General features: G+C 38.8%; 1 pseudogene; it reads right to left on the bottom strand.

Moving 5' to 3' along the window:
- Window positions 1-607: 607 nt before the first annotated feature.
- Window positions 608-1075, bottom strand: LOC124990177 (acyl carrier protein, mitochondrial-like; annotated as a pseudogene).
- Between the last annotated feature and the right edge of the window lie 17508 nt (window positions 1076-18583).

The following is an 18583-nucleotide window of genomic DNA, read 5'->3' as shown; positions in this document are numbered from 1 at the left end:
AGAATAGGGAAATGGGGGGAAAGTGGAAAACTCTGCTGGTGTGGTGTTTCTGGTGTGCTGGCGTCTCCTGCCTTCAGTGGTTCACTTTCCTAAGAGGTCACACAGATGTTCCATGCATACTGCCCCAGGTTTTAATCCCTGGATTGTGTCAGAGAAAAGGTGGTGTGTGCTTACAGTGTCTTAAGTAGAGTCCAAAAATGTGTAATGTCATTTTTAATTTGGAAATCAAATTGGTCTGAACCTTTATGGTGCAAGAACTAGAAAGACAATTAGTTTTAAAAGTCCTTCCTGAAAATAAAAGGGGAGTGGTGGATATTTTAAGGGTAATTGTTCTGTCCTTATTATACGCTCCTTGATTAAGAAAAGTCAGTTTTATCATCCCATGTTCATGGGGTAGGATGGAAAAACACCCCCACTTCTCTCTCTCTCTCTTTTTTTTGGTTTTATAGATTCATTTTCAAAGGGCAGTACACTTGGAGAAGTTAAATACAAGTCCAGGAGAGCTTCTCTGTCAAAGTCAGTGGTGATGCCAGAATGGATTCTCACTTCCACACACTTACCAGTATCATCTGAGTCCTCTCTCACTGAGGAAAAGGGGTCTGATATTTTATTCATATACATCCTTCTTATCTGCAATGCAATCAACAATTTCTTGTGGACACATTAAGTTTTCTGCATCTATATCAGAATTTCAAACCTGAATTCGTCTTTCATGGCCAAGATAATTTCCACTTGGTCCAAACTGTCTAAGCCTAGGTGTTTCAGAAAATGCGAATTTACCGAAAGCTTTTCTGGATCGATTTTGTCATAGAGCTGCAGGACGCACAAAACAGGGTCCTTGATTCCCTCTAACGTCAAAGGGGGTGCGTCGCTATACTGGCGGCACAACTGTAACTCTCCCTGGAAACTGCGTGAGCACTAAGGCCGGCTACGTGGTCCCGGGACTCGTCGGGTTCCCCGTGGGACACAAAGCCGTGCTGAGCTGCAGGGCCAGGGCCGGTGCAGGGACCTGGGGCAGCAGCGCGAAGGGCGCGGGAAGGCTGTGGACACAGGCGGGAAGGACACGGGCCGCCATGCCTACACCAAGCCAGGATGCACTGCCACCCCCTCTCTTGACTTAATGAATAAACATAAAACTGAATAACATTGTTAGAGAAGCATGAAGTTTATGATAAAAATAAGCGACTCTTATGCTTGGTGAAATAAACTAGGCACAACAGATGAACACAGCACGATTTCAGTTATGTGTGGAATCTAAAAGAGCAGAACTCATACATGAAGAGTCGGATGGTTATTCCATTTACTGCGGGGAGGTGGGGTAGGGGATGGGAAGCATCATGTTAGTCAAAGGGTAAAAGGTTTCAGTTAGTAGGGACGAATTATATGATCTATTGAATGGCACAGTGACCAGAGTTAATAATAATGTATCATACATTTCAAAATTGATAAAAGACTATATTTTAACATGACCAGTGTAACTCCACATTATGTACAACCACAAGAATGGGATCCAAATTGGAATGGGTTGTAGTCCATGTATGTATGATATGTAAAAATATACTCTGTCAGGTATATCTAAAAAGAACAGATATAAAGAATGTATTTTAAACATTCTTCTCATAAACAGATTATTTGAAAAGTTCAGAATGAGAAGTATATAGAAATGGAAAGTAGAAAGGCAAGTTTTTCAGCAGGTAGGTGGAGTAGATATGGTGAGAGGAGAGAAATGACTGCTAAAGTTTATGAAGTTTCTTTCTTGGGCAATGAAAATGCTCTAAGATTGATGGTGGTGTTGGGCACACATCTCTGTGAACATGCAAGAGCCATAAGATTGTATACTTCAAATGGGTGAATTATTGATATGTGAATTGTAACTCAATAGTGCTGTTTGAAAAGCACAATAAGTGAAGTGATGGACGTTAGTTTGATTCAAACAATCCACAATGTATACAAGTATAATATCACCACATTGCACCCCTTAATGTAAAATATCAACTAAAAAGAAAAAAGTAAAATAAAAATAAATGCTCTTATTTATATAGAAATGACCCATTTCCAAAACTTTCCTGTCTCATCTCACTCTCATCTCCCCATAGATCCCCTAAACAGAGTAAGGATTCATGGTCTGCCCTTCTCAGGTTGAGATTCAGAGGCTGAGAAAGGACAGGTCATTACTCAGGAGTGGACAGGGCAGAATGGGAGCTGTAGACTTGAGTCAGGACTGTGACCCTAGCCAGGGTTCCGTGTTCCCTACACTGGGTTCCCTCTCATATGTGCCCTGGATGGTCCATATGCTTTGTGTGAGTGGCCTGGGAATCACTGACATGCTAGTGGAATTTGATGCTGCATATGCTTCCACACTTGGTATAGGGGTGGGACAGGAACAAGACTGCAGCTGGGGAGACTCCAGCACCAAAAACCATCACTGTTTCTGGAATGGGCAACATTGTTTCCTAACAGCATAAGACCCAAGAGAGTGGGCACCAGCAGAGGGCACTGTGGGATATGCCTCAGGTCTGGAGGCTGACAGAGACACATCACAGCAGAAACATTGAAGAGCCAGAAGCTTGTTGAGATGTGGGCCTTCAGCAGATCTTTCTCTCCTGTGCAAAGCAGAAATAAACAATTCCTGATCCTGATCCTTGGAGAACCCATGACATTGTCCAATGATACAGAAGGATCTACATAGAGTCCAGGACAGGTCAGATGGAGTTGAGGAGAGGCAGGTGCAGGAAGTAGATTTGTATGGAGGCCTCTCTGTTCTTTGAGGCAGGGGAGGGGATAAGAGAGGCCCAGGGAAGGCAGGCTCAGTGCTGGTGTCTCAAGAGGCAGTACTCTTGGAGTGTTTCATGCATGGCCTGGGGTCTACTCTTTCTCACACACCTCACTCAGGGCACCAGTGACACACAAGGACATCTGAGCTATTGCTTTGTCTCCTTTTGCTCAGGTTCACCTGGGCCTAGTATTAGCTCACCAGTGTGTTTTCTTCTTTTTTTCAAGGCCCTGAGCCCAATCTTACCCCACTCAGCCTCCCTAAGTCTCAGGGTCTCCTGGATGAATGATCCTGTGCTGGAACCAGAAATGACATCCGGGTATATAACTCTGTCTCCCATACCAACAATTTCCAGGCATGATCCTTAAACTTTTAATTTATGTTAATAGTTGGCCCTGATCAGGGATCCCTGATTGTCTCTCTGGCTCCAAGTCAGGCCCCACAGTCTCCCTGAACTGGATCAGATCTTCAGTCTGAGGATGAGGCTGATAATCACTGCCATTCATGTTCAAGCAGCAACACTTTCCACAGTGGTCCAAGTTCATAAGGAAGCAAGACTCAAACCTGCCCTGAGCTCACAGATTCCCCCTAGCTCAGAAAATACTTCTTCAGCCTTGTGCAGAGGGTATTTCATACAAAAAAGACTAGAAATTCAATTCTTTTTCAGACTCCATCATCTTTCCATAGTGAAATAATACAACATATTTCCTCTCCCCCCTGCCTCTTTTTGAGCAGTGACACTTCCCTCTGTGGTCTGAGTGACATGGGCTCAGAATGCGTATCTTTCCAATGCTTCTTTGGCAGGAACAGAGGGTCAAGTACACACCTGAAGGTGCAGCTCCTGCACTTTTTAGGGAAATCCTCTGTAAATGTCTCCTTCTCCCAGTATGGTGCAGACCTGTCTTGATTCAGTTTTCCATCAATGATATTGTCTTATTCCATTCATGTCCACCATGCTATAGTCAGGGTGACCATGGATGGGTTATTCTGCTTTTCTCATGTTGAAAGAAGAGTGACTGAATTATATCGTAGCAATGTTGCAAAGGGAATGAGACAAAGGGATTTTTTCAATGTTAATTCTTACCCATATGAACGAATCTGAGCCCGGGAGAGCATGAGTCTAGCCTCTGTTTTATGTAATTTAAACCTGCCATAGATCAATGAACTCCTGTCCTGGCAGCAACCTTGCATGTGGACTGTTCCTGGATGGTGTGGGCTCTTACTTCAATGGCTCCACTGTTCCATAAAGCAAGAGATATCAGTTGGTGTTTATCTTTCATTCCTCAGGGATTCCCAAAGTATTTGATTTTCACCAGGAGTCAACCTGATTATTAGGTGGAATTTTAATTATATTAATCACTAAATAAACACAAATTTTCCATGACTATGGTGATTTCTGTTCTGATAAACTCACTGTAGTTGAGAATATCATGTCAAAATGCATTTAACCTACTGAACATGATAGTTGAGCAATCCAGGGCAGTGTAGAACATTAGTTGTTTACCCCTGTGATTGCAAGGCTGGTGGGGAGCTCCACATCATCACAAATCCCTAGAATCACAAAAAAAGAGTTCCAAATATCATCTTTATAATTTGGGAAAAACAGCCAAATTCTAAACTTGAAGTATGATTTTTTAAAAAAACGAATGGGTAGTGCTTTTATATCATTATAAACTCAAAACTTCTAAACAGAACCCTTGTAGGTTGTAGACTATAAATAGATAAACACATGTATATGTATTTTTAGATATGTGATTGTATTTGCATTTGTGTGACTTCAGGAACTCTTTGTCCAGCTGCGTGTAGACCCTAGAGGACCCACGTCAGTGATCAATCCTTACAAGCTTGCCAGAACTTGCCCAGTGTTAGCAATTAAATTATCAATGTTAACAGTGTTAACAGTTTACCAGTATTAGCAATTAAATTACCCAATATTAGGTACTGGGGAATGAGATTGATCAGATTACGTTATGTGCATATGTGAATATGACATAATGAATTCCACTATTATGTTTAATTATAAAGCACCAGTAAAAATAAATTTAAAAAACCACCATGTCTTAATTCTTACATGCTCACTCTGATGTGACATTTCTGGCACTACTATTTTACTAGGTATCTTATTTTTGAAGAAACTCATAATACATGAACTTTCTGTGCTTCTCAAACAAACTATGCATAGTTTATTAATTTTTAGAACAAGAGAAAATGGTAATGTTAGACTAAGATAACTTGAAGTGTTTGAAGTTTTCATATTTCAAAATACCTACCAGTGTTTTGCTCTTCAATGCCATGGGGGACTTGGCACTTAAGGCAATTCTCATTACCTTTAGAAAACTCCTCAGCAAAGATTCAAGGCTACATTCTTGCCTCATTCTTTGACCCTCCCAAAGGTGTGTCTTTCCTTCTTTTCCATCTACTGCCTGGACCTGCCCTGCATGTGCTGGAGGGGAAGAAAAGCAATGCGGGCTTTGACCTCAGCCTCATCAGAGCAGTGTGAGTGATAGTGTCTGTTCATTGGCTCCCATCTTTGTCTTTCCATTTACTTTGTTCATGCATTGTGAATGACTTTGTTCCCGCCACCCGCAAAAGAAACCACAGGGATCTTCTTTCACTCTATTCTTGCTGATTTTTTTCTAATGGAACAAATTTCTAGTTTTACTTTTACTCCGAGTCCCTATTCTTTGTAGTTCAGGAAAGCAAAGTAATTCAGGTACATTTCACTTTAATATTTAAAATTTATTATTGTGCAATAATACTTAAGTAATCCTCTTAATAAAGAGGATTTCATAAAATAAATACTTCCACTCTAATAACTAATAATAAATGGTAAACATGTCTTTATAATCCCATATCTACTTGGCCCTAGCAGACAGGCATAGTGGGAAAAGACAGGGTTTTTCCTCAGTTGGTTATCTGTCATTGCTGAGTTGTGTGCCAGATAAAGGATATCCAGTAGGAATCTTGTCAGGGGATCATGTTCCCCATATTCTCTGCCCCTTACCTAAGCAAGATAGTTAGCATTTAGTCTGAGAACAGTTCTTTTGCTGGGAATAGGGTGGGAGATAATTGAGGATGACAGAATTTTGTCCATGAAGGGAAAATAAGAAACTTCTTGTTCATGATCCAGACAAGAATAGCAGAGATACTGGGCCACACCCAGGCATTACATCCTCAGAATTCATGAATTATAAGATGTTAATGCTGCCAGCACATTGGCAAGTCACTTTCCCCAGATGGAAGGGTCTGAATGGGAGTGATTATTGGCACATAGCATTCTCCTTCTGATACCATAACACTAGCACTGTCTGGACTCCCATTCTTTCGATCTTTGCTTTATCTCCTGCAGAGGATAAACCAAAGTAGAGAGGGCCTGGTGGGCAGTGCATAGACAGTGAGCAGGTGGATTCACCAGCTTCATTCATTGTAACTTGAGTCAGCCCTATACCTACCAGTGCCAAACTGCAGTCATTGAGATTTATACACGTGTTTCAGGATGGCTCATTGCACACTGAGGATTCTGCTTTCTCAGATAGACCTAAATCAGATAACACTTTCCCAGGTTCACATGTATGTGAACGAATTTTAAACATTGCAATACAGTTTAAGTGGGGTCATGAAGGAGCACAGATTGGCATGTGTTCATACATTTTCAGTCAGCATAATAAATGAACACTACCAGGTTTATCTTTCATGTTGGTTTGCAGTCAGGGTTCTCTGGAGGAACAGAATCAACAGAAAGTATGATTATAAAAAGGGAATTTATTAGATTGGCTTACACGACCAGAAGCTGGATAGTCCACAATGGCTGTCTGGAGCTGGAGAGCTGGAAAAACCACCGGCTGCGCAGACCAAGAGGCAGAAGCCCCCAAACAACAGGGATCAACGGTGCTACCCTAGTCTGAGACCAAGGCTTCTGGAAACTACCTGGAGAATCACTGGCAGAGTCTGCTTTGGAAGAATGAAGAAGCGAGAGTCTGATATCCTCAGATGATCCAAACAGCAATTAAGAACCCGTTCAAGAAGAGCAGAGCTTGCATCTGTATTTGCTTCCTTGTTCTTCCAGTTTTTATTCCATCCTATTGGGTGGTGCTGCCCATGCATAGAGAGGGGCTCCACTTCAGTTTCTTTCCCACATTCCAATCATTTCTAGACACGCCTTCACTGACACACCCAGAAACCTCTTAATCGTAGTCATCTCTTAATCCAATCAAGTTGACAATTCAAATTAACCTTTACACAGGCTATGAATAAAAAGGTCGCCTGTGATGCTAGGAACAGAATCCAGCACCTACAATGGAAGAACGGTAAGGTGTCTTAAGACTGAAATTTGTGTTGTGACCAGGAGGGTGAAGTTATAAAGATGAAATTTTCTCATAAAATATCTAGGGAACACATTTCTGTTGCTGATATTTTACTAGCTATCAAGTAGTTTCTGAAGCATAGAGTTCTAGAAGGTTTTCATCAAAATAAGAATGTTACGTTTAATGAGCCTGCATGTGGTTCTCTTCAGGTTTTTGTGCTAACATTCATTGAACTTGTTGGATCTATATATTTAGTTGTACTTAATGAACCACAGATTTGATTATTATTTCTGCTTATGTTTCTTCTCTTTGGAGGACACTCATTACCAAACAATGATCTACATATTTATTCCACAGGTATCTGATAATTTTCCTTTTATTTTTGAGAGAATCCTTCTTTTTTTTTCCCTCCTGTATTTTACTCAGATTAGTTTAAATTGTGAGGCCTTCAGGGTTACTCATCTGTAGTATTTACTCTTCCCTTCATAGCACCAATGATTATTTTAATCTGAAGTCATTCCATTAGGTTCTCTTTTACTTCCTGTAATTTCCTTCCTGTATTTTTCTAGCTTTTTGTTCACTTCAACAGGGTTTGTCCTTATATATTGAATGGTTTTTATAATATACCCTGAAGCCTTTATAACAAAACTCCAACCCTGTTCCATCCCCTGATTGTCTTTCACATGAACATGAGGTTTTCTGAATTATTTGTATGTCAGGATTTTGGATTCCATTCTGGACTTGTCTGATATTATTTTATAAAACTGTATCTTATTCAAGTCCTGTTTGCATATTTTGATCTTAGCAGGAAATCTATCCAGTTTGGTACAGAGCGGAGGTTTCAACCTCCCTTGGGTAAATGGTGACCTCTATGTGAGTTCAATTTCAAAAAATATCACACTGCCAGTTGCATCTGTCCTGTGTGTACAGCATTCAGATTCCCACCTTGGAACTGGGTAGTAGTCTATCCCTTAACTCTGCTTCCAGTTTTCCTGTCTTTTTAAAGTATCAGATCCATGTTGATGCTATTCACAGGCAAGATCAGAAGTTCTTATGCAATTTGGGAGGTTGCTTCACAACTTCATCCCTCTCATTAACCTCCTCAGTTTTTCCCAGTCTCTGATGTTCTCCCTTTTCTTCCTCAGGTCAAAAATCTGGCACATTCATCAGTGTTTATAGCAGCTCAACTCACAGTAGCTACGCTATGGAACCAACCTAGGTGCCCTTCAGCAGACGAACGGGTAAAGAAAATGTGACATACATACACAATGGATTATTACTCAGCCTTAAAGAAGAATAAAATTATGGCATTTCCTGGTAAATGGATGGAGCTGGAGAATATGCTCAGAGAAATAAGCCAATCCCCCCAAACCAAAGGTCAAATGTTTTCTCTGATATGCAGATGCCAATTCACAATAAGTGGGTGTGGGGGCTAGGGAAGAATAGAGGAACTTTGGATTGGACAGAGGGGAGTAAAGAGAGGGGAGGGGGTATAGGAGTAGAAAGGATAGCAGAATGAATTAGACATCATTACCCTATGTGAATATATGATTACACGACCAGTGTGATTCTACATCATGTACAACCAAGAATGAGATGTTATACTCCATTTATATATGATGTATCAAAGTGCATTCTAATGTCATGTATAACTAATTATAACAAATAAAAAAAAATCTCGCAAATGCCAGGGGTGGTGGCGTGCATCTGTAATCCCAGTGGCTCAGGAAGCTGAGGCAGGAGGATTGCAATTTCAAAACCAGACTCAGTAACTCAGGGAGGCCCTAAGCAACTTAGTGAGACCCTGTCTCAAAATAAAAGATTAAAAGGGCGGGGATGTGGCTCAGTAGTTAAGTGCCTCTGGGTTCAATCCCCAGTACCAAAAAATAAAAAATAAAAAAAAATCCAGCACATTTGTTGCTGTACACATCTGTTCCTGTGTACACGCTCAGGGTAAACACCAGCAAGACAAGGAGGAATAAAGCCAAAGGAGGTTTCATGTCATCATTATAGAAATATGTTCCTACAATAATAAATGAGAAGAACTGTCCGACCTCCAATGTGACTGCTGTTAGCATAGGAGAATATCCTTGAGGTTGGTAAACTTAGAATGGATAATAGGAAGAAAAAAAAGAAAGCAAAAATATGTTTTCTCAATTGCACTGAGCATCAGAAGTCACCTCGTTTATGATACAACCCTGAACAATGGACTTTTTGCAGGGTTCCCTTCCAATTCCAGAGCTGCTGGGAGTCCAGGCCAGGGGAGACAAAGAGAAAACTCACCTCTGTATCAGTGTCCTGTCTTCTTATTCTTCCTTCTAAGAGTTATATATTTCCAGCTTCACTCATCATCTTCATGTATTCTAGGAAGTTTTGTCTTTTTTAATTGCATTGACATTGAGGGACACAGGAGAATATGGGCTTCCTACACCTGAGATGAAATCAAATCACATTCATACTGTTTTTGATATGGAAATTTTGTTAGTATAAACTAACGAACTTGAAAAAATGATGCAAAATCAGTATTGTACAAATTTTCATTAGAAACATCAGGAAGAAATATTTTCTAAGTAGTTCTAAACTTTTGTGTCAGTTTTTTAAAAGAATGACAAATATTTTTCTCTTTCTGGGGTCTATCATTTGACTGGGATAGCTCTCCCTAGGTTGCAAGTCAGGATTGATTCTGTTCCATGTCCCTTTCATTTCCAGGACCAGCAGTTATGCCTGACATACTCTTCTCCTGGAACAGGTTGGGTTTGGGGATTAGTCTCATTTTCCTGCTGGCCTTGCCTCTCCTCAGTGAAAGTTCAGTGGTCGTCTTACTCTGGAGTATATAACTGGTGCCAAGTTGAGAGACTGCCTATAGGCTACAAATGGAAAAGGAGACCTATCTTGCCCCCAAACTTTCCTACTTGCTACCATGTCTGTCAGACTTCCCACATTTCTCACATGAGAGAGCCTGTTATTTGAGTTTTTATGGCATTTCCCCCTATTCAAATGTGAATGTAATAATAATAATAGCTGAAATATATATAGTTCCAGGCACTGTGGCACAGACAGGTTAAATAACATGCTGCAAATCACACAGTTGGTAAGTAGCAGAGCCAGGATCTAATTCAAATGGACTGTTCCCAGTGTCTTTTTTAAAAATTGGACCTTTTTTATTGTTTGCTTTTAGTAATAAATAACATTGGGATTCATTGTGTCAGTTTTATCATGGCTTGTGGATGAATGGTATGAGGCAGAGGAAAACAGCAGAAAAATACATCTTTGTAACCTCACACATTATACATAGGTAAATTGGAATGAGTTTTCAGACTATTATGAAGATCATAATGAAAATAAATGATTCTTTTTTCCTTTCTATTAATTCTTTTTAGCTAATCATAACATTGGGATTTGTTTTGACATAATTATAAAGGCACAGAATGTAACTTGCTCTAATTCAGTTCCCAGTATTTCCCTTTCCCTCCACCTTCTCCTTCCCCCTGTTCCCTTCCCTCTACTCTACTGATCTTTCTGTTACTTACTTCTAGCCTTTTTGTGTTAGTGTCTCGTGGATATACAGGTGGTGAGATTCACTGTGGTATATTCATATATGTACATAGGTGAGTAAATGGCTCTTGTTCGGATAGAAATGCTTGTTCTCCATGCTTTCCCTTTCCTTCTCTCACTCATCTCTCCATGGATCCTCTGTGTGGGTAATTCCATTGACAGTTCTAATTTTTTGGTTTGAAAAGTGAAGACTGAGAAAGGGCAGGTCATAAAGTCATGGACTATTTCTTTTTCAACATTTTATGAAGCCAATGCATCCTCTTCTCCTCCCATTTTTCTCACACAGCCTTCCTTTATAATAGGCTTTAATCTATCATTCAATATTTTCTTGGTGCTGAGTTCACAGTTATCTCAGGAGCACTGATCCTATCTATGACAGGCAGGCCTGGGAGGAGCAGAGTCCTGAAGGGATGGGTCTGGGCACCCGGCATGGCAGGAGACGCATTCTATCTGGATGGAAGCCAGATAACAAGGGAGATGGGCCTGAAGGGGGTTCAGGGGACAAGGGGACTGTCTTGAGCTGAGAGATCGGAGGGGAGAAGAGGAAGGGAGCAGGTGAGGGAGGTCTAGCTTCCTCTCAGCTGTCACCCTTGGGGCTGATCTTGCTGATCTTGGTGAGGCCACCAAGGGGCAGCGATGGTGTGAATTTGGGGAAGGAAGTTACTGTGTTTTACCCTGCTCTATATGCAGTCTCAGAATTTCTTCCTTCTGATTCCCTCTAAAAGGGGACACACGAGTCCCAAAATCGATGGCATTAATTTTATATTTAGAAACACCTATACATACCATAGCCCTTTGTCCCAATCCTGTGACTGACTGTGCCATAGGGACCTGTTAATAGAGCAGTAGAAGAAAACCCAACCTAACTGAGGGACTTAGAAAGGTTTGGGAGAAGAAGAGGTCCCCAGCTCAGCCTCTGGTTTCTGGAAAGAGGAGTGATTGGAACTCTCCCTTGGCATTCTGTGATTTCTTCACCCTCATTCCACAATCAAGGAAGGAGAAATCCTGGGCTATCTAATTTTGGAACTATCATGAGTACCCAAAAAGGAAGTATAGGGACATCTCTGGGATGGCTCTATTTCTTGGGCATTGTCATGGGCTCTTTGTGTCTCTACTCAGAAAGTTCACTTAATTAACTTTGTTCTCCTCAGCTGAGACCTAATCTCCAGCAATACATCTACACTCAAGGGCAAATCAGAGTCGGGTAAGGACAGACAGGTTTGGGAAACAGATTTGCTTGAAGGCCCTTCCATCCTCTGAGGCAGGGGAGGGGATGAGAGGTCTAGGGGAGTGGGGCCCAGTGCTGGGGTCTCAGGAGGTAGTGCTCTTGGGGCATCTCCATATGGCCTGGGCTGTGCTCCTCCTCATCCTCCTCACTCAGGGCACAGGTGAGACCTCCAGGGAAAATATCATGGGGACATCTAGGTTGGTGCTTTGTTTCCTCTGCTGAGGTCCACCTGGGCTTAACACTGCTTCATTGGAGTGTCTTTTGTCCTCTTTTCAGGGTCTGGGGCCTAGTCTGCCCTGATTTAGCCTTCTTCAGCCTCTTGGTCTCCTGGAAAGATGGTTGCTATTTCCTGTGCTGGAACCAGAAATTACACTGGGATTTCTAACTATGTCTCCTGGTGTCAACATCTCCTGGGAACTTTCCCCAAACCCTGATTTATTGAGTCAAAAGACTTCTCCCAGGGATCCCTGATTGCATCTCTGTCTCCCAGTCTGGCAACATGACCTTCCTGATCATCTTTAGACTGCAGTTTAGAGATGGGATTCATTATTACTGCTGATCATATGAAGATAACACAACAGTGGTTCTAGTTCTTGGGGAAGTGAGAACAAACTTCCCCTGAGCTCATAGTTCTTATCTATCAGTGACAAAATTTCAAAGGTCTCACATCCAACTGTATGGTGTGGCTGTGTACACATTATTGCTAGGATAGCATGATTCCACATCTATGGAGAGGAAATTGGCATAGACATAGACCATGTGACCTATATTACAAAAATCAGAATGGCGATTATCAAGAATACAAGCAACAATAAGTGTTGGCAAGGATGTGGGGAAAAAGGTATACTCATACATTGCTGGTGGGGTTGCAAATTAGTGCAGCCACTCTGGAAAGCAGTATGGAGAGTCCTTAGAAAACTTGGAATGGAACCACCATTTGACCCAGCCATTCCACTCCTTGGCCTATACCCAAAGGACTTAAAATCAGCATACTACAGTGATGCAGCCACATCGATGTTCATAGCTGCCCAATTCACAATAGCTAGATTGTGGAACCAACCTAGATGCCCTTCAATTGATGAATGGATAAAGAAACTGTGGTATATATATACAATGGAATATTACTCAGCCATAAAGAAGAATAAAATTATGGCATTTGCAGGTAAATGGATGGAGTTGGAGAATATCATGCTAAGAGAGATAAGCCAATCCCACAAAACCAAAGTCTGAATGATCTCTCTGATAAGCAGATGATGTTACATAATGGGGGGTGGGAGGGAGGCAAGAATAGAGGAAGGATGGATTATATAGAGGAAAAAGAGGGGTGGGAGGGATGAGAGGAAGGAAAAATAACAGAATGAGACAAACATCATTACCCTATGTACATATATGATTACACAAATGGCATGACTCTGCTTCATGTATAACCAGAGAAATAAGTTGTACCTCATTTGTCTACAATGAATCAAAATAAATAAATTATTTAAAAAATTGGGAAAAAACCCCAAAAAAACCACCATGGTTTTCATATACATTTCTCTTGATGAAATGATTCCACAGTTAAATATTATTTGGAATTACTTTTAATGCTTTATGTAGGGCTATGTTCTTAAAAAGGGAATGTTTAATCATCTGATGAATATATCCTATTTGTTACTAAAACAAACAAAAAAATCTGTCCCAAAGACAGATGACAAACATTATGAAAAGTCTCACGCAATTTGTGGCAGTATTAGTCATCTTATAGCAGATTTCTAAATCCAATGTGCACAGAAATCATATTAAAAATTGAGCACTACTAGCAATAAATGAAAATAATAATCAAAGTATACATTATGAGACAACAAAGCTCATTACACTGAGAGAAATGTATACCCATATTTATGTTGGATCAAAACATTATAGTATACCCCATAAGTAATACCATTATTATAGGTCAAGTAAAAGTGTAAACAAAGAAGAGCAGAAAAACTGATAATTAATGAAGCAAATACCAAAATTATTTTGGTTAGAAAATAACATTAGAATAAAACAAAACTAATGTATATGAGAGTATCCAAATGAGAAACTCATGAAATAGAAAATGAAATTAGTAGGGGAAATTAAAGTTAAAAGTTCATTCTTTGAGAAAAGTAGAGCAAGACTTTAGTGAGATGTTTCAAGAAAAGAAGGAGAAATCTCAAATATTTATTTCACAAATTAATAGGAAGACATCTTCTGATGTAAAATAAAGATAGTAAATGGATATTATGAACACATCTATGCCAATATATTTGAACATGTGTACAAAATGGATAAACTTTCCAAAAGTGATTCATGAAGAAATGGTAACCACAAATATCACAACAGCTAGTATGTAAATTTAATCACAAGGCAAGAAGTATTTCTCTGTCTCTTTCCCTTACACAAACACACTCACACACACACACACACATGCACATGCGCACACACAGATGCACACACATACATGCGCACACACACACACACACACACACACACAAGCAGACTAAAGACCAACATTTCAGAAGTCATCATTCCAATCTTATTAAATATTTTTGATAAATTGATGAGGATTTATACTCTAATTAATTCTGTAAGAACTATAATGTGAATATCAAAACCAGACAAAGATGAAGCCAAAGGAAAGACAATTATATTTAGTTTTACTTGGGATCTGACATAAAGAACCCAAAGGACTAGAAGGTATTAACCCTTCTTCCAATTTGAAGACTCAAAACTAAAAATGATCACTGTATAGCTCATGACATGTCCTGAAAAACTAAACTTTGTCAGTGGTCTAAAATATTTGGTAAACACAGACCCATGAAAATGATTGTTGGGGGAAATTTTATGCAGGAACAGAGGTTAGAACTAAGTTTTCAAAAATTACTCTTTTTTTTTTCTTGGAGAGGAGGTAAAGTTATTGCAGAGAAATTTATATAGGGAAAATGAAGAGACATGCATGAATTAAATGGAGGAGTGTATTATGCAGAAAACTGAGTAATTACATTGGGTAAGAAGTTGAAGTTAGAGGCTTAATTACAAATAATCAAAACTGATTTGTTGAACCTGGTAGTATGTGACTGGGAAGAGAGCACTGTGGAATTGATTGACAGCTCAGTAGGGGGCCCTTGGTTCCTTGAAGGCATAAAGGTGAATGGACAGATTGATGGACCGGCAGATGAATGGGCAAATCTGATATGGAAATAGTTGACTTGGTTTTTTGTGTTAGAAAGATGATAAAGTTTCAGGTTGCCATAAATCTAACAACCTCCTTAAAAACTGAATTAAGTGGCATTTAAAATCACTGAACCAAATCAGGCGCACAGAGCTCTTAGTGGAAACCAAATGTAAAAAACATATTACCTTCTTCAACACCAAAATCAGCTTATACTCATATTTTCTTCTGCATCTAAATTGGTTTGTTCCTCTGTACTGTTTCAAAGAGGTTGGCGCAGGTGATAACAGCTGTGAAGAAATCAAACACAAATATGTTAGTGATGGGTAAATGCTTATAATAATAATAATGAAATGCTCATAGTAATAAATAATAATAAAACAACTCTTTTTTATATGCTTTTAAAAAAACAACATGAGAATTATAGAACACAAAGGAAGGGCTCCTATTACACTTACTCTGTGAAACACACTAAATATTTATAAAGTTTTCTGTTTTAAATATTCTTATACAAACCTCTAAAATAATATGAGCATACCATCTATTTCTGGATTTATAACTTCATAAGCAATAAGGAGTTTGTTCATTTATGTTATCCCCTTAATTTACTCAATGTAACTGTTCTTAGTCTCTGAATAATAATATTCAGTTCAGAGTGGTTGCTTTTGCAACTCTTTATATATCTTCTAAGCTCTTCCTTCTAGTTCTACGATCTGTGCAGTTAAATTCTAGCGACCTTGGGCTTGTCCTCAAGTTGCAGCTTACATAGAAAATAATCTATCTTCAAATAAGAGTATAGATCTATTATTCATTAGGAACATTTTTGGTTATTAGTTCCAAACATTGTCAGTATGAACCCCAAAATGACAATCCTGGCAAAGTACAGACAGTGCACTCCACAGAGGATCTGCAGACAGCCAAGCAATCTCTGTTTCATCTACAGATTCTGTGATCATATGGTTATCTCCCAAGAAGCCCCTGCCAAGGAAATAAACAAAATCATAAATTTTAGAATAGATAAGCCATAATGATAACCATTCTACTATTCTCAGTGTAGGGACCATCAACTTGAGCACAAAATTCATGAAGCCAGAAAAGCTGTGGATACATGTGTGTTTAGTGGTGGGCTGTTGCTCTCCATAGTTCTACAATGGTATTGCACTTTGAACTTTTCTATTTATAGGAGACTAATAAGTCCTGTCCACCCTGATCCAAGCTCTATAGGTTTGCACAAACTCTAATTATGTAAAGGTTTATAAATGGTATTCACTTTAGAACAAACAGAATTGATGTTAGGTAATTTACAAAAGTGATATTGGTACTGTAAATTTTAGTAAGTTTTTGTCAGTTGAAAGCATTTATTTTCTCCTAGAAGTTTGTATGGGTGGGGATATGTGTCCCATATTTTCCTTTCTAAGTCAAGATGTTTAAGGAAAACAGTACTAATTAGAGGTGAGGAGTATGAGCTTGGGTGGAGAGAGACCTGAATCAGAACGTCAGTGACTGCACATTGTAATACTAAGTATAAGATGTGAAACTATTAACATCTGTATGCCTGTTAAGCATCCATAAGTTATTCTAGTAAAAATTCCTCATATTGTATGTGAAAATTGCAACTGAAATACTTTAAACCCAGACTAGGGTTTTGTAGCTCTCAAATTCTCAAAAGAAGGGTACCATCATTATCTTCAGGCTATAAAGAATCAAGTGACTTGTTTAAGATCACAATTCTACTAAGTTCCAGAGTACAGACTGGATACAGACAGTCTGACTTCAAAATCTGTGCTCTTTAGCACTGTGACACACATTTCCTAAGAATTACATGCACTATAGAATAAAATGTATATGTATATACTTGAGTGAACATTAGGAATTGTGGTCAGCTGAAACTGAAATTGAGATGAGGTTACAAGGTAAAAAGAGGGACATTCTGCTACCCCAGGGAAATAAACTTTTTTTTCTCACTTTGATATTAAAATGAGTTCTTAAGTTTACCTACCTCTTATCGTATAAGATGGCAAACAGGGAGACATCTACAACTGGACACCCACTGCAAATTATTGAGTATAATTCATTTAGAGATGCTGTGCTAGCAGGACCCACAATATGCTGATAGGTTGTTAAATAACCTGGAGATAAATAAAAGAATTATATGTATCTATGTTGGGCTTTAGTTCTTCCATTTATTCTTCTAAAAAATTTTTTTTATTATTGTAAACAAATGGGATACATGTTGTTTCTCTGTTTGTACATGGCATAAAGGCATACCATTTGTGTAATCATAAATTTACACAGGGTAATGTTGTTTGATTCATTCTGTCAAAAATTTTTAATTTTTAAAATTTGTTTGGAGTTTTCCATTCATTCTTGTAGCCATTTATTTGTTCTCCTACTCTCATAAATTTAGCTTCGGGATCTCACATGACCACATTAATGATTACTAGTTAATAAATGTCTATAAATGGTAATCATATACCAGATTAAGCAATCATCCTGAAATTCATTGACATATGTCTACACTTGGATAATCATTCTCAAATGAAATATGCGTAAGGTATTCCTTAGCAATAGCAAATTGCTGGTTGTGTTTATAATCAATTATTTGTGTGATAAAACAGATTGTCCTTTTCTCACCCTAACTTGAAGAAAAGTAATTCAGGTTACCTAGGTTGGAGTTAAAATAGCATCCATGCTCCATAAATGGGGGAAAAATTCCAATCTGTGTGCTTTTCCACTACAATAGTCTTGCAGTGTGAAAGAATTCTTAACATACTGGTAAGTGGTCAAAACTTTGCACATTATCTTTCCCCCTGTTTTTAAAAAATATTTTTATTATTTTTATTTGTTCTTTTTAGTTATACATGACAGCACACATACATATAGGAAAAACACATACACATGTAGGAAAGTTATATCAGAATCATTCCACTGTTTTTCTTATTCCTGTCTGCCTCCATTCCCTGCTTTTCCCTTTGTCTAATCTACTGAACTTCTATTCTTCCCTTCCCCCTTATTATGTGTTGGTATCCACATATCAGAGAGAACATTCGACCTTTGATTTTTGGGGACTGGTTTATTTTACTTAGCATAATAGTCTCCAGATCCATCTGTTTTCTGGCAAATGTCATGAAGTCATTCTTTTTTATGACTGAGTAATATTCCAGTGTGTGTGTGTGTGTGTGTGTGTGTGTGTGTGTGTGTGTGTAGGTATGCATCATATTTCTTTATCCATTCATCTGTTGAAGGGCACCTATGTCTTATGTGAATAATAAAAACAATTTACTACAATGTCCATATAAAGTCATCAATCCTCTGTTTACCTGAAACAATAGTTCTGTAAAGGGGAGAACAAGCATTTGGGCTGTAGACTGTGACATAATTACATAGTTTAATCTTTAAAAACATTTACAACCCTTTGACAACAGTGCATCAAATCATGGAAAGTCTTAGCACAGGCTAATAGTGTCTATTTAAAAAATATGAAGTGGAAAGTAAAAAAAGAAAAATACCAAGCACTCTTTCTACTCATTCCCTTTCATCCCACT

Source organism: Sciurus carolinensis, chromosome 8 (assembly GCF_902686445.1).
Source record: "Sciurus carolinensis chromosome 8, mSciCar1.2, whole genome shotgun sequence".
Classification (NCBI taxonomy): Eukaryota; Metazoa; Chordata; class Mammalia; order Rodentia; family Sciuridae; genus Sciurus; species Sciurus carolinensis.
This window is presented reverse-complemented; position numbering and strand designations above follow the sequence as displayed.